The sequence below is a fragment of the Prionailurus bengalensis genome, chromosome A1, assembly GCF_016509475.1.
Source record: "Prionailurus bengalensis isolate Pbe53 chromosome A1, Fcat_Pben_1.1_paternal_pri, whole genome shotgun sequence".
NCBI lineage: Eukaryota > Metazoa > Chordata > Mammalia > Carnivora > Felidae > Prionailurus > Prionailurus bengalensis.
In genome coordinates, this window is record NC_057343.1 from 240242039 (window position 1) to 240249236 (window position 7198).

Sequence of the window (7198 nt, forward strand, 5' to 3'; positions counted from 1 at the left end):
CCAGGCCCCCAGCACAAGCTTCGGGACAGCACAGGGACCCCTTCTTGTCCTTGGCCCTGGGGCGCCACGGACAGGCCAGGGCCCCCATCAGACAACCCGACAACCCCGCAGTGCGAGGAGCAGCTGTCCTGAGGTGAGCACGTGGCCACCCGCCCCTGGGAGGAGGTGGTGTTTCGGGAAGGAGGGTGGGTCCCGTGGAGACGGCATGGTTTCCCCAGAGGGCCTACGTCCCAGCCCGCGAGAGCCTGCGACTCAGCAGCAACACGGCCGCAGGAAGTCTTGTTCATGGTGCATCCGAAAGCACATGCACGGCTTTCTAAAATACTCGGGGAGGCCAGCCGTCGGGGAGAACGCCCTCCGGAGCCTGTGTGGGAAAGTGGGCACACATCGGCATCCCAAGACTCCAAGCCTCCCGTTCAGCTCTACGTCCTTCAGATCAGTCCGTAAATCCCAACGGGAGATTTGGAAACCTGTTCAAAAATAATTCTTAAGTTTCGGGAAAAAGGGTTCAAACATAACCAGGAGAGTTCGAGAAGAAAGAATAGTTCTCCCTGTGGGCTCTGGGAGTGCGGGGTCCCCAAGTGTCCACGGGCACGTCTGCGGGATGCTCGGGATCCGGGGTTCACCATCAGTAGGGACAGCACTCCAGACCAGCAGTGGAGGCCGGTCACTTTCTAAGTGCTTTTGGGGGAACGGACTCCATCTCAAACTCCGAGATAAATGCCACGTGGATCCCAGTGGAGTGAAAGTGTTCAGCCCTTCCTGGCCTCACCGCCGTGCGGCTGCTTCACAGCACAGAGCTCAGCTGTGGAGTCGGCCGGACTTCTCGGTCTGGGCACGCGACTTGTCCGGCCGTCCCGTCCTCCCCGGCACAGATGCTCGCGTGCACCCGTCTGCTCCGCACACCCTCCCACGGGACGGCAATGTCCCTGCGCGTGTGCCTACACGCAAACATGTGGCTGCTTCCCGAAAGAGCCCATAACGGGCACCGGTGACGTTCACCACGCACCTCATTCCCAGCAGCAACCTAACGCGGCGCGTCTGGCTGCGGCCCGGGTGTGTGCTGTTGTCCCCACGCCGCTGGCCGCTCCTCAAGCCCGGCTGCCCTTGGATGGTCTAGGCGACCTACGTCGGGTCCCAGCCCCGGAGGCTGATTCAGTGGGCGCGAGGTACCGCGGGCACGGCAGGGTTTACGAGTGGCCACGTGACTCCCAGGCTCCGCCGGAGGCTCAGTCCTCGGCCTCTCCTGGTTCGCGGTGTGGCCTCCACCAAACACATCGCCGTCATGCGGCGGGTGCCACATCCCGCCCTGGGCCCCGCCTTCACCGCTGCCCGTGGCCACTGAACACACCGGCTTCCCGCCCATCTGCAACAGCGCTATCCCGGGCCTCGGGGCAGGGCGGGGCAGTGGGGAAGGCTGCCTGCTCTCGGGACGGTGCAGGCCATTTCTGCCTCCCCGGCCGCCTCCCAGACCCACGCCTGCCTCTGAGACCCTGTCCTGGGGGTCCGCGCGGGGGACACCCCGCCGGGCCCGCAGCCCGGCTTCCCTTCCCTGGCCACATGGCCCTCTGAGGACAGGTCCTCCTGAGGGGGCTTCGTGTCAGTGTCGGAGCCCCAGAGCCCGGAGGAGCCCCCCGCCACACCAGGTGGGGACAGCGGAGCCGGTCGGCAGCGGCTGCTCCGAGCCGCACGGCGATGTCCGCTTGGGCGGGTGCAGAAGGGAATACGAAGTGCCCCTCCAGCCCCCCGGGGGGCGTTTCTCGCCGGAGCTCTGGGGTGGGACACGTTTACCGTTGCCCCCCCGTCAGGCTTCCGGGGCCCCAGGGTGGAAAGTCTGCCTCGCACGTGGCTCCGGCTGGATCTCAGCGGAGGAGGCACGGACCTGACCGTGGAGAGCTGTGGCCGGGCTCTGGAAACAGCCCCAGAGCGGCGGCCCGCGGCGGACGTCCCCCCCGCCCCCACCCCACCCCGCCACCCGCCCGGGCTCTGTTCCGGCCTCCCTCATATGGAAATAATATTGTGCCTCGGAAAACATCCAGGCTCTTGTTTCAAATTATGAAACCAACATTCTCCTTGGATAAAACCATGTCCGGGCCACGAGTGAGGTTTTGAATTCCAACTTCAAGGGGAAGTTAAATTAGTTCTAAAGCGTAGCATGTACGTTTGTAACAAATTGGGTGCCGCGTTTTGCTGCCAGTCGAAAGTAACTGTTGGATCTGATGCTTTGAATTAGTTGAATCTACACGCGCGTCGCTAAAGTCATGGACAGAAGTATGACTTTCAGACATAATTAATGCAATTTAACGACGGTAAATAAACGTCAAAGCCCAAGAAGCAGCAAACTTCATCAAAGCAGAAAAAATAAACATGTTTCTAGTTCCGACTTGAAACCCTAACCCCGCGCAGCACGTGATCTCGAGGGAAAGGCCGCAGAGCACTCTGGGGAAGGGTGCGCGCCATCTGCCCTCTTTCTGCACTAACAGAGCACCGAGGGTATGCACGAGCCCACCGCTTCCGAGCTCTCCCATGGGAGAGCTTCTCAGGGTCCGCTGACAGGATTACGCCGTGATTTAGAGGTCCACACTGAGACACTTCCCAAAATGTAGCAAACGGTTTAAACTTTTGCTTTAACTGAACGTTACTCTTCAGAGTAATCAGCTTTTCCGTTCTGGGCATTTTCTAGAAAACCTCACCTTGGGGCTTTGCTATAGACATTTCTCCCAAATGCCTTTGGAAACTGAAAACAAAATGCGTCTTCACTGAATAATATGTCCAGGAGACAGAACTGCAACGCGCCTGGAACAGAACCACTGGGTCAGCGAGCGGCTCCACGGTGAGGCCCACGCCCGGGTTCACCCTCGTCACCTAAGCGTGCCTGCCAGTGTGAGCTGCTGAGTGCTAGTGCCCAGAGCTGAGCCGGCGGCCTCCCCGTCTGTCTTGGGAATCTGGCTTCACACGTAAGCCCCCTCGGGGACCTGTCCTTGCGCGTGAGCCCCCTCGGGGACCTGTCCTCGCGCGTGAGCCCTGTTGGGAAGTTCTTCTTGGTGGGCATTGGCACGACACCAACACATTCAGTCAATGAAGGCAAAAACTGGGTCATCGGTCACAGGTTTTGTTGGCTCAGGGCTGGGCAACGGGGCTCCTGTGCGGTGGGCCCCCATCCCCACCCCGGCACCACCACAGCCACCTGTCATGTCTCCACAGACCTCTCCTTGCCCCCCAAGGGCAGCGGCCGGCAGACCCAGGCCAGTCGCGGCTGGGAGGGCACAGGCAAGGCCCTCACCGTCCCCTCTACCCCCTGTCCCTCACCGCCCACCTGTCCCCTCCAACCGTGTTCCCACCGGGGCTGATGACGGGATCCTTGTCCTGCCCTGGAGTCCTCAGCCTTCCTGGGTGGCCTGGGGCCAGGGTCTCCCGGAGCCCTGCTCACCTGCCACCTTGGGAGGAACCAACACTCCTCTGGCCCAACTAAGTCATAAAGACACGATTGGATGCCAATTTACAAATGTCACCGTCCCAAGGGGAGTATTCTCAGAGACACCACAGAGGCAGTGCCCCTCTTGCAAGGAGCGCTCAAGGGGCATCAGACCCTGGGCACAAAGACCCTGGGCACAGACCTCCCGCCACCCTGTCTGCTCCCTGCAGGTGGGGGTGACCTAGCACCACACACATGGGCAGCGGCCGCCGATGCGGGTGCAGGCACGGAGGAGCCCGTGTGCGTGGCTGCCCGTGGGGACAAGATGGAATGTGAGCCTTAAACTCTGCGTGCAGCGCTGGCCGGTGCAGGGACACGCTTGGCTGCGGCTGTTCTAGACTCTGCCTGCGCGCTGTCACCATGAGAACCGCCAGCAAGGTTGCAAGGATGTTTGGCTGTGAGGCGTTCGAAGGTCAACGTTCTTGTGTGTGCATGTGTGTGCGTGCGTGTGCACGTGTGTGCAGAGGGGTGTGTGCGTGTGTGCACAGGGGTGCGCACGCATGTGTGTGCACAGGTGTATCGTGCACATGGGTGTGTGCGCGCACGTGCGTACAGGGGTGTGTGTGCGTGTGCCCACTCTCGGCAAACCTCGGCTGGCTGTGGGACAGATTTCCACCAGGGAGCAGTGCAGCCAAGGCGGGAGTGCAGTGTCCACAGGACCCGGTGTCCCCCGCTGACCCCGGGTTCCGGGCAGGGACTCGCTCCTCCTGCCACAGGGCCCTGGGTCCACTCCAGTCACATGGGCTCACCCTGGAGGCCTGTCCCTCCTTCTCCCAGCTGTGAGCTGTCCTCTGTGCCGACACAGGAGGGACCTTGGGCACGTGGCACGTGACCCCCACCCATTGGCTGGCTGTCCCCGTCACCCGCAGGGGCCGAGGCCCTGGTCCTGAGTGGGAGCCGCTCTGGGTGGGGGCCAGCGCCCTGTTTGCTCAGTGATGACTGCCCCAGGGCTGGGTCCTCAGAAGGTCAAGCCACAAGCCACGAATCACCGGCTAAATCCCGCAGGGTCAGACACCGTGCATTTGTAAACACCGACTGAAATGGGTTTGTGCTTTTTCTTCTGATTCGGTAATAGACTGAGTCACCCACCTCGAACTGCTGGAGAGTAAGCTTGATTGTCGCGTGTTTTTCTCTTGTGTGGAAAGTGATCACACCATCAGGTTTGGTTTGCTGTCCTGCGTGCGGTCACGGCACTCCTGTCCACCAGCGACCGGCCTTGCTGTGTCCTGTGCTCGGAGGTCGAGGGGGTGGCCTCGGGCCGTCTTCCTCCACCCTCCGGAGCAGGATGTGCAAGTTCGCTGTTAATTCTTTCCTAAACGCTTGGCGGGTTCACCACAAAGCCTGCTGGTGCCCGGGGCTTTCTGCGGGAAGATAAATGGCAGCTTGCGTTTCTTCAGTGGACTCCAGTCTCTCCTTTTCCTCTGGTGTCAGTTCCGGAAAACTGGGCGTGTCCAGAGAGGGGTCCATCCCCTCTGTGTTTTCACAGACGATCAGAATAATCTCATTACTGCACGGTGAAGTGTCCCTGGGACATCTAGCAATGCATTTCTTTTTGCTTTTGATAGAACAGTAATTAAATTCGTCAGTGGTTAGGCACGTCCGTGGTCTCCACGAAGAGCCGTCTTTTTAGAACTTTAAAAAAAAATTTTTTTTTAACGTTTATTTTTGAGACAGAGAGAGACAAAGCATGACGGGGGAGGGTCAGAGAGAGGGAGACACAGAATCCGAAACAGGCTCCTGGCTCTGAGCCGTCAGCCCAGAGCCTGACGCGGGGCTCGAACTCAGGGACCGCGAGATCATGACCTGAGCCGAAGTCAGCCGCTTAACCGACTGAGCCACCCAGGCGCCCTTTTTAGAACTTTTTAAAACATCCTGCAGCATTTCCTCCAGAGCCTCAGGCCTGTCTCTGTGGTTCTTTGCTTCTCCTTTCATCCACTTTGATTTGCTTTTCTCCATCTGATTTTTTTCTTTTTTTTATTAATTTTTTTAATGTTTATTTTTAAGACAGAGCGAGAGAGAGAAAGAGAGAGACAGAGTGCGAGCAGGGGAGAGGCAGAGAGAGAGGGGGACACAGAATCCGAAGCAGGCTCCGGGCTCCGAGCTGTCAGAGCAGAGCCTGATGTGGGGCTCGAACCCACGAACTATGAGATCATGACCTGGGCCCAAGTCAGACACTTAACCCCCAGGCGTCCCTTTTATTTAATTAAACATTTTTAATGTTTATTTATGTTTGAGAGTCTCCATCTGATTTCTTAAGATGGGTAACCAGGCATCGTTTCTAAATCCTTCCCTTCAATAGTCACTTAAGGTCAGAAAGTCACTGCATTCCACTTTTAATTTGTCATATTTTTATTCAAATATGTTCCAACTTTCATTGTGGTTTATTTTTTTGACCTGTGAATTATCTGAAGGGTTATTGCTAAATTTGTAAACACTTGAGGATTCCTTAAATCGTGTTTTTGTTATTCCGCCGTGCCCAGAGCAAATACTCTAAGTGACCCCAACCCTCGCATCAGGTGGGGTTCTGCTCTACGACCAGTTTTACTGCTGAATTGGCGAAACGCGGTACGTGCTTCCAAGGGTTTGTTCTCTTGGGTGTCGAAAGCAGTCTTCCAACCGCCAGTTACGGGAACATGCCTTCCCAACCTGTACCTTTCGGCAGCTTCTCACCAGTTTCAATACTTACTGAGATTGGCATGTCAAATGTCCCAGGATGACCGGACGTGCTGACGGGCACATCACGAGCCTGGCTGTCCAGGCGCCGGGACGCTGGACCACGGTGCCCTCCTGGGGGCCGGCCCTTTGTGGCTCGAGGACTCGTGTCCCAAAGCCGGCTGTGACTGCGGCCACACGGAGCTCTCCAGCCTGGCGTCTGCACAGGATGAGAAGAGGCATGAATTTCTCACCCTTTCATTTTTCTCCCATGAACCACGTGCATTTAAGGATTCGGTCTCAGAGGGAACCCGTAATTTTTGTTCTGCCTTCTGACCCCGGCAAACTTGACTTTGGAGTCTTTGGGGTAATTACAGGTGTATTTGCGTCTGGCCACCTGACGTTATCAAAGTGAGAGGAACGGGGAGTTCCTCATCCCGCTAGTTAAACACAGCCGATGATGGGAGCCCCGCGCTTCATCCACAGGCTGCAGCCACGTGGCCGTCGGGTCTGATGTGTGTGACACACGTCCTGCCCTCCCCTCGCTGTCCCTGCGGTGGCCCGAGCCCCACACAGGCGCCCGCCACCGGGATTATCCAGTGGGCAGGTCCTCCCGACAGCACCCCCTCTCCACTGCCTCCGGCACGCCTCCGCTGCCCGTAACCCCAGCTGTCTCTGTGTCGGCGCCACCCTGGTCACTTGGACGGCCACATTCCTGGTCCTCGGACGCCGTGGAGTCTCCAGCGCCACTGCGTCACGAAGACGAAGAACATTCTTTTCTGGACTCCGTCACCTACTGCTCCTTAAACGTGGTATTTCTGTCCTTCCTCTGGCTGCGTTCGACACGTGTGCCCCTGTCCCTGGTCCCAGCCATGGTTCGTCTGCTGATCCCTCCAGACGGTGGGGGTTCCTGCCCCTCTGGATGCGGCTCCGTGGTGTCAGCTCTTCTCGGTTCGCAGCCCGGTCTTCCGCTCTCTGCTCTTCCGAGGGGGCCGTCCGGCTCACGGTCCAGTTTTCCGAGCCTGTGTCTGATCTGCCCATCGAGCTTTGCCTTGAACTCTCCACAACTTC